This window comes from Suricata suricatta, chromosome 15 (genome assembly GCF_006229205.1).
Source record: "Suricata suricatta isolate VVHF042 chromosome 15, meerkat_22Aug2017_6uvM2_HiC, whole genome shotgun sequence".
NCBI lineage: Eukaryota > Metazoa > Chordata > Mammalia > Carnivora > Herpestidae > Suricata > Suricata suricatta.
The window spans coordinates 39,011,494-39,020,274 of record NC_043714.1 but is presented as its reverse complement, the minus strand read 5'-3'; positions in this window follow the sequence as shown (position 1 = coordinate 39,020,274).

The following is an 8,781-nucleotide window of genomic DNA, read 5'->3' as shown; positions in this document are numbered from 1 at the left end:
CTACCCCTTTGTCTGTCTTTGCGGTCTGGCTGAGATAAAATCATACTGAAGGGAACACTGAATCTGTGTTCCTCTGCCTTGTAGATGTGAGGGCTTCTCCCTCATTCATTTCCCAGGTTAACAGCTATACTTGGAGAAAAATTTTAAGCTGGAAATTCTCTTGCTCTCCCTTCCCCCATTCTTTCTTCTGTACTACCTGGGTGGGGAAGGGCTGGCCTGAGTAACTGACTCAGGCTATCCAGAGGTAGACAGCCCCATTGCCCGGGGCAACCAGAGGGCCAATAAGGGTCGCCCCTCCTTCCTGAGCACCCTGAATGCTTTAAAGACTTAGCCCACATCCACTGGGTGGGGAGAAGCCAATCTGCATAACTTGCCTCAGGCAACAGGTTCCTCTCCCTCTGCCTGGGGTGATAAACAAAGGACCACAGAGGTCAGATTTTTGCATCAAATTTCCAGGTCCGAATTAACTATGGGAAACAAAGTGTCTCACATGGGCTCATCAGTGTTTGAATTAATTTAAGTCTGTTGGTTTGCTTCTACCTGGGTTTGCTACAGTTCAAATAAGCTCCTGTTATCTCTGTTCCAAATGGGTAACAAAGTAATAGTTAAATTGGTCTGTCTCAGGTTTTACTTGATAATAAATTGAGATTGAATTCATTGGCTGTCTAACAAGAAAAAACTAAAGCACGATCCACAAGGAAACTTTCTCTTAAGATATCTGTGATATACAGAAATGTCATAAAGTACTTGTTTGCAATCTAGAGCATTTATCTTTTCTCTCTACTTAAACTGCCTGAAATTCAAAAACTCACAGTGAGTATTCTTTCTCTCATGACAGTTACAATTGTTTACATAAGTTCAATAAGAATCTGTTCATTTCATAGCAGGACACCTTTAGAAATACTGGTTATTTTACCAAAGCTTTGACTGGAATGTCCTATTTGAGAGTCATGCATAGACTCAGATATGACCTGACAGCTCTAAGGAACGAAGGTTGACTTTATGGAACATGGAGCCATAAAGCTTTGAGAAATGCTGGCTGGATACCTTGCTCACAGAGTTCCCCGCAGCCTCCCCAGGTGAGTAAAGAAGGTCACTTCCTGACAGGTGCAGGGACCTCAGCATATCTTTGGAACCTCGGGAAGAGGAATTTGCCCAATCCTACAGGTATGGCAGGCCTGTCTGATGGAAAGTGCTTGGCTTGGCTTGGCTTCTGGCCCAGAGTGGCTACCAAAAGTTCAACCTTGAGATTTCTTATAAAAGGACCCAGCAAAGCAAGCCTTATAAAATCTTCATGAACAATCCTTATTCTTGCTGAGCTTATGTAAATAATCAAGTCAAGGTTGTTAACACTGAACTCATTCCACAAAGGCATTGGTCTCAATTTGGCTATCTAAAAATGAGGTTTTTTAGAGAGAAAAACTATGTTTCAACAATGCATCACCAGTCCAATGAGTTAAACTGTCTCCTTGCCATCGGACTGGCAAATGTTGCCCCAGAAAGCTGGGGAAACAGCAAAAGTTCCTGAAGTAGAAGGCAAGGAGTCTGAAGGGCAGGGAGTGCGTCCACATAAAGGTTTGCTCCCAGATGTCACTCTCCACTCTCGCCGTCCTCACTGTTTGTGTTTATAATAAGGAAGAGAGGGTCGCCTGGGTGGCTCAGTCGGCTAAGCGTCCAACTTCAGCTCAGGTCATGATCTCACCATTTGTGGGTTTGAGCCCCGTATCAGGCCCTGTGCTGACAGCTCAGAGACTGGAGCCTGCTTTGGATTCTGTGTCTCCCTCTCTCTGCCCCTCCCCCACTGGTGCACGAGCACTCTCACTCTCTCACTCTCTTTTTCTCTCTGTCTCTCAAAAATTAAAAAAAATGTTAAAAATAATAATAATAAAAGAAGATCAAAATTCTGGGGTGCTTAGGTGCTCAGTCGGTTGAGCATCTGACTTCAACTTGGGTCATGATCTCAAGGTTTGTGATTTCGAGCTTCAAGTCAGACTTTGCGCTGACAGCTCAGAGCCTGGAGCCTGCTTCGGATTCTCTGTCTCCCTCTCTCCCTGCCCCTACCCTGCTCCCTCACCCACAGGCTCGATCTCTCTCTCTCTCTCTCTCTCTCTCTCTCTCTCTCTCTCTCTCTCTCTCTCAAAAGTAAACATTCTTAAAGAAAGGAGAAAGTCCTGTTTAGACCAGGAATTTGCCACAACCACTTTCTCATAATAAGGGAGCAGCTTTATATTTCATATTTATAGCCAGGGAAAAAACCAGGTAGTAGGTAGGCCTCTTTGAATATAAAAGATGACTCCTTTCATGAGAAAGAAGAGTTGTTTTTATCTTGCTAACTACTCTGCAGAAAAAAAGTGACAAGAGTGGCGCCTGGGTGACTCAATCAGTTGAGCATCCGACTTGGGCTCAAGCCATGGCTCAACAACACACAGGGTTCGACGCAGGGCTCAATCCCACAACCCTGAGATCATGACCTGAGCTGAAATGGAGAGTCAGATGCTCAACTGACTGAGTCACCCAGGCTTCACAAAAAAATATTTAAATGGAATATACAATGTTTAATGTATCTCCTTTGGGAGGACTATAGAGTTCACAGTTTGACTGTTGGTTTGTATGACTATACCCCCCCCACCCCCCATCAGTGGAAGAGGAAGACAGCAAATCCTTACAATAGGTGACAATAGAGAAAATGTATTCAGGAGGCATGGAAACACAGCTTCAAACAAGGAATAAGAGGCCTGCACGAGGGGCGCCTGGGTGGCTCAGTCAGTTGTCCGGCTTCGGCTCAGGTCATGATCTCACAGTTCGTGGATTCGAGCCCCACGTCGGGCTCTGTTCTGACCGCTAGCTCAGAGCCTGGAGCCTGCTTTGGATTCTGTGTCTCCCTCTCTCTCTGACCCTCCCCCACAAGCTCCCTGTCACTCAAATAAAAATTAAACAAAAATGTTTTAAAAAGTGAGAAGAAACTAGACTTCTCCTAGAGTAAGGGAGAAGATGAGGGTCAGGGAACTGGGTGAGATTTGAGGGGTTTGAGAGTGAGGGGAGACTTACCCAGCACAGGGCACTGGTATCCCTCTGCCCCCCCCCCCCCCCACCAGCTGGGAGCAGCTAGGTTGCCCTACTGCTTCTGGCTTATATCTACTTCAGGAACTGCCCTAGGTTTTGGTTTGTTTGTTTGTCTCATTTTGTTTTTTGTTTTTGGAGGACAGCATGGAGGGGTTCTGCTCTTTCCAGGGAAGCCCCCAGCAATGACTGAGGCAGGCCCTGTATAAGAGCTAGATCTTTTCGCCAGATAAAGGCTCGTTTACACTGTAAGCTGTGCTTTGAGCATCTCTGATTTTGGCAAAGCCTTTGTCAAGTCGGCCTGGGTTGGAGGGCTCCCCCTGCCCAAGCTGGCGAGCTCCCCTTTGTCTTCACTTCTTACTCTCCCAGAAGCCTTCCCCACCGCTTCCCATCTCTGCACCTGCTCCCTGGAGAACCCACTGCGCACAGCTAAAGACCCTCATTTGCAACTGTAGATGCCTCCCCCCAGTGTGGCTTTTAAGGCACTTAATGGAACTTTTTCTCATTTGAATTTCGAGTTCAGAATTTAAAACCGAATAATTGCCAATCTGTTCTCTGCCACACAGTCACTGTGTAACCTGGAGTGATGGCTGATTTCCATTGATGAGCAAACAATCTCAGATTCCCTCGGGAATATATTCTTTTTCATTTTTTTGTTATCAAAAAGAAAAGAAAGAAATTCTGGGGGGGAAATACCTACAAATACTGCTACAACTTTCTAACTTTTATGAAAGTGGAATCCTAGTTTTTAGAATAAAAGATCTCAAAATTTATTCCACTTAAAGTACCTCACTTCACATCAGAGCATTTGTCCATAGAGCCCTTGAAAATTATAATCTAGATGTCCAGTTACAGAAGCAGACAGCAAACAACACAAGACAACTTTGTAACGGTCTTAGTTAAAACAGTTAATGTTCTGAATAATTATACCTGTGTTTGCATTATTCAGGATTACTGCCATCCTAGGAGGTAACACCCACCTAGAGAAACTAGTTTAAGTTATTCAAGGAGAACAAAATGTTCAATCTTTAGGTTCTTTTTTTTTCCCTATTGGATATATTTTCCTTTTCATTGTTTTCAACTTACCAATTGTATTTCTTTTTTGTTGTTGTTGTTTATGTGTTTTGAAAGAGAAAGTGTGAGTGGGGGAGGGGCAGAGAGGGAGAAAGAATCCCAAGCAGGCTCTGAGCTGTCAGCAGAGAGCCTGATGTGGGGCTCAAACCCACAAACCCTGAGATCATGACCTGAACCAAAATTGGACTCTTAACTAACTGAGCCGCCCAGGCACCCCCAATTGTATTTCTTAAAAGGACAATTCCAAGGGCGCCTGGGTGGCTCAGTCAGTTAAGTGTCCCAACTTCAGCTCAGGTCATTATCCTGCGGTTTGTGGGTTTGAGCCCTGCATTTGGCTCTCTGCTAACAGCTCAGAGCTTGGAGCCTGCTTTGCACCACCCCTCCCCTGTTTCTTTCTCTCTCTCTCTCTCTCTCTCTCTCTCAAAAAGAAATAAACATTAAAAACAAAAATAGGACAAGACTGTTTTCTTTTTTCTTTTTTCTTTTTTTTTTTTTTTTGAAACAGAGAGAGAGCGTGAGCTGGGAGGGACAGAGATAGAGGGAGACACAGAATCAGAAGCAGGCTCCAGGCTCTGAGCTGTCAGCACAGAACCCAACATGGGGCTTGAACCCACGAATGTGAAATCATGACCTGAGCTGAAATCAGAGGCTTACCGACTGAGCCACCCAGACAAGGCCCCTAAGTCTGTTTTCTTTTTTAAGAAAAGCAACACATAAAGCCACTTGGCCTTTCTGGTCTATTCTATATTCTGTGTCCTGGGGAATTTACAATCATATTAACTCAATACAGTGTATTTTTGTGGGGAGGAGCATTCATTGTTCAGAAAAAAGATATTTTAAAAATGTGTAACTTTTAAAATAACATTAAGGGGTACCTGGGTGGCTCAGTCAGTTAAGCGTCTGGCTTCGGCTCAGGTCATGATCTCACGGTTTGTGGGTTCCAGCCCTGAGTTGGGCTCTGTGCTGACAGCTCAGAGCCTGGAGCCTGTTTCAGATTCTGTGTCTCCCTCTCTTTCTGATCCTTCCCTATTCCCACTGTCTCTCTCTGTCTCTCAAAATTAAAGAACATAAATTTTTTTAATAAAATAACATTAACAAATCATTATTACTTGTTTAACAAGCTTTTAAAATGTTGAAGGGAAAGGTGACACTCAATTATTTTTCTGGGTGTTTAATAGGGAAATATACATATCAATTCCTTTTATTCTCTAAATGCTCCCTTCTCTGCCCTCTTGTGTGCTCTCTGCTGAAATTACATCTCCGCTTGGCTCTTTTCTCCTTTACAAAAAGGAGCTCAACTTCAGACCAGGCTGCTTGACCTTCATTATCCGCTTTCTGCCCCAGCTGTCCTGGTGCAGATGAGGTTACGGTGAGGTTTCTTAGCCTCTTAGGAAGACTCTGGTCCCTAGACCTTTCTCTGCTGCTACTTTGCGGATCTCTGCCACACCATCGCCCTCTCTCCCATGCCCCACTGACCCAGCAGTTCCCTGGGCAAGATGGCTAAGGATCTAAGTCCACCTATACCTGGTTTCTATAGTTTCCCAACTATACCATGGAACGGCCAACTCATCTACATGAAAGGGTAATTTCAGCTACAAATTACACACAGATGGTTGAGTGCCTTTTCTGTGCTACTAAAATTGAGACAGTATTTCCAAATCAAAGGCAATCATTTGAGTGAACAGTATTTACTTGTGTGTCCTTGTATGTATGTATTATATGTTTTCTAACAGTGATGGCATCTGTGTTCACAAGCACAGACTTCAGGATATTTCCACATGTATAATACGTCTGTGTAAATGTTAGTATAGCTCGTATGATAAATGGACAATTGTTTAAATCTTAAACAGTTTAGGGACGCCTGGGTGACTCAGTCAGTAAAACGGCCAACTCTTGATCTCGGCTTAGGCCATGATCTTCCGGTTCATGAGATGGAGCCCTGAGTGGGGCTCTGGGCTGACAGTGCAGAGCCTGCTTGGGATTCTCTTTCTGCCTCTCCCCAATGCTCTTGCTTGCACATGTGAGTGCTCTCTTTCTCTCTCTCAAAATAAATAAGAATAAACTTTAAAAAAAATTTTGAACAGTTTAATGGGAACTACCCAATAATACTAATTACCATTTTTAGTAACAGCCCAGGATAAGGAGTTTGTGATCTAAACAAGAATTATCAAACCAATACCTGTAAAAGTTTAAGAAAAGCCTAGGGTTTGGATGCCTGCGTGGCTCAGTTGGTTAAGCATCCGACTTTGGCTCAGGTCCTGATCTCACAGTTGGTGAGTTTGAGTCCTGTATCAGATGATCATGAGCCCTGCTTCGGGTGAGCCCTGCTTCTCTCTCTCTTCCTCTCTGCCCTTTGTGGGACTCCCTCTCCTTCTCTCTACCTGCCCCCCCCACCCCCGTACTCGAGCCCTCTCTCAAAAAAAAAAAAAAAAAAAGAAAAGAAAAGCCTTCAGCATCTAGAGGAGAAACTGGCCTTAGAGTTTGCCCTTTGTTACACTTCCCAAGCTAAAGCTAGGATCATTCAAGGTTTTTCTTTAGACAACTGGTAATGGATAAGTCCTGATGATCATCATCTTAATTCACTATGTATACTAAATAATAATGTACTTTCCCCATTATTGATGAAATATCCTCTGCTTATGGTGAGGGAGAGGAGGAGGAGAAGCAGGCACAGAGCTGGAAAGCTATCTGGTCCGGTCCTTACATTTATAAAGGGCCTTCATTTAAGCTTTTGACATTACCTCCAAAAGAGATTACACAAAAATATGCTGATAGGATTGAAATAAAACACCCTCATCCAAATTTAAAATTGAGATCCTGACTAAACTATATCCTTAGTATGCTGTAGATTTAAAAAACTAAATTTTGGCGCTCCTGGGTGGTTCGGTCAGTTAAGCATCTGACTTTTGATTTCAGCTCAGGTCATGATCTCGTGGTTTGTGAGATCAAGTCCTGGAACCTGCTTGAGATTCTCTCTCCACTATCTTAGCCCCTCGTGCTCTCCCCTCCTCTCAAAAACAAATAAATAAGCTTAAAAAATAACTTCTAAAAATTAAATCTTTAAATTTTCTCTGACTAGCACAACTATTTTGTGTTGTATTTTAGATTACAGGCATCAACTGTTAAAAAGGTAAACATTTAAAACATAATTTTTAAACTAATATACTGGGAACCTCAGGAATAATGGAGGCAGCCTGGATCTTCCACTTTTGGAAAGTTGTGAAAAATCACTTGGTTAGAATGCAAATATTTCCATGAAATAGTAAGAATATGTTCATATAAACCTAAGAAACTACAGACTAAGAAATCCAGAAAAAAGGAAGATATAGGAAAGAATGAATTGTATGCTGCAAATGAAAATTCACTGCATCTTTTTTTTTTTGGCCTCTGTTGGATTTGTGAATTTTTAATATTTCAATCTAACTATTCTCACATGTTAATACATATTTCAGATATATAACATCTGCATCTTTAAAGCATACTTTCTCCATGTGAAGTTACTAATTTGCTTTGGGAAACTTATAGATCATGCATGTGTATGAAGCTGTGAATATTCAACAAAGTAAACTGCATGATAAATCAGTGTTCTTGGACACCTGAGGCTTGGAATACTGAAATAAAACTTGACAGGTTCTTTGGAAGACAAGCCTTACAAAGATGTCTTCAAGGAGAAAGGAGTGACAATGAGAACAATAAAGTCAACTGTCATGACTTAGAAGGCAAGGTTAATCCTGGGCAGCAGGTCAACAGAGGTCATTATCTTAATTATAAATATCCTGAAAGGGAACTTCTTCCTCTTGTTTGCCCGGTCCCCTCTGTAACTGCACTCCTGGGGAAGCGAAGCATTCATGGTTCTTTCAGCAAATTCAGTACCGAGTATTAGAGACAACCATTTTGAGACCCCTTAACAGACTAAAATACAAAAGCAGCTGTCCAGTTGGAGTTGGGAAATTACCTTTTTTTTTTATAATAGTTTATTGTCAAATTGGTTTCCATATAACACCCAGTGCTTCTCCCCACAAGTGCCCCCCTCCATGACCATCACCCCCTTCCTCCCCCCCCTTCAGCCCTCGGAAAATTATCCTTGAGACCCATAGCATTGGTCTAACCAAGGGAGTTCAAAGAGCAGCAGAGGAAAAGATACAAAGGGCCCCAAAGGTGAGAGGAAGGTGTGAGTCTGGATTCCATCTCTGCTACAGAGTTAATGTATTCCCACTGGTGTTAACACAAGTGCATAAGCTAAGAGCACAATAAAAGGAGGAAGGCCCATAGCGTCAGCCCCACTCTGAAGAGCCCAGCGCTCCAAGAGCTAAACTGCAAGCTGCTGAGGAACAGTGGCACAAGCTGTAACCTAGGACTCCACAAAGGGCAGGTGGAGGAAGACTTTAAAATCAGCAGTGGTATTCCAGGAAGGATCTTAACAGCCACAACTAACAGTTTGTTTCATGGTGACCTGAACTATACTTCAAGAGAGATCCTCCAAATGGTCCCTGATGTCTTTGGGTCTCTGTGTCACACCTCAAGATGTCTAGCTTGGTGAGGGTCTCACTCAGGGTGGGTGCATGCTCTGAATATACAATCTCAAGTATTCCTCATAGCAGCTCTATGAGTTGGAGAGTTTAACTCACACTTTAGAGAGTAGGTAAC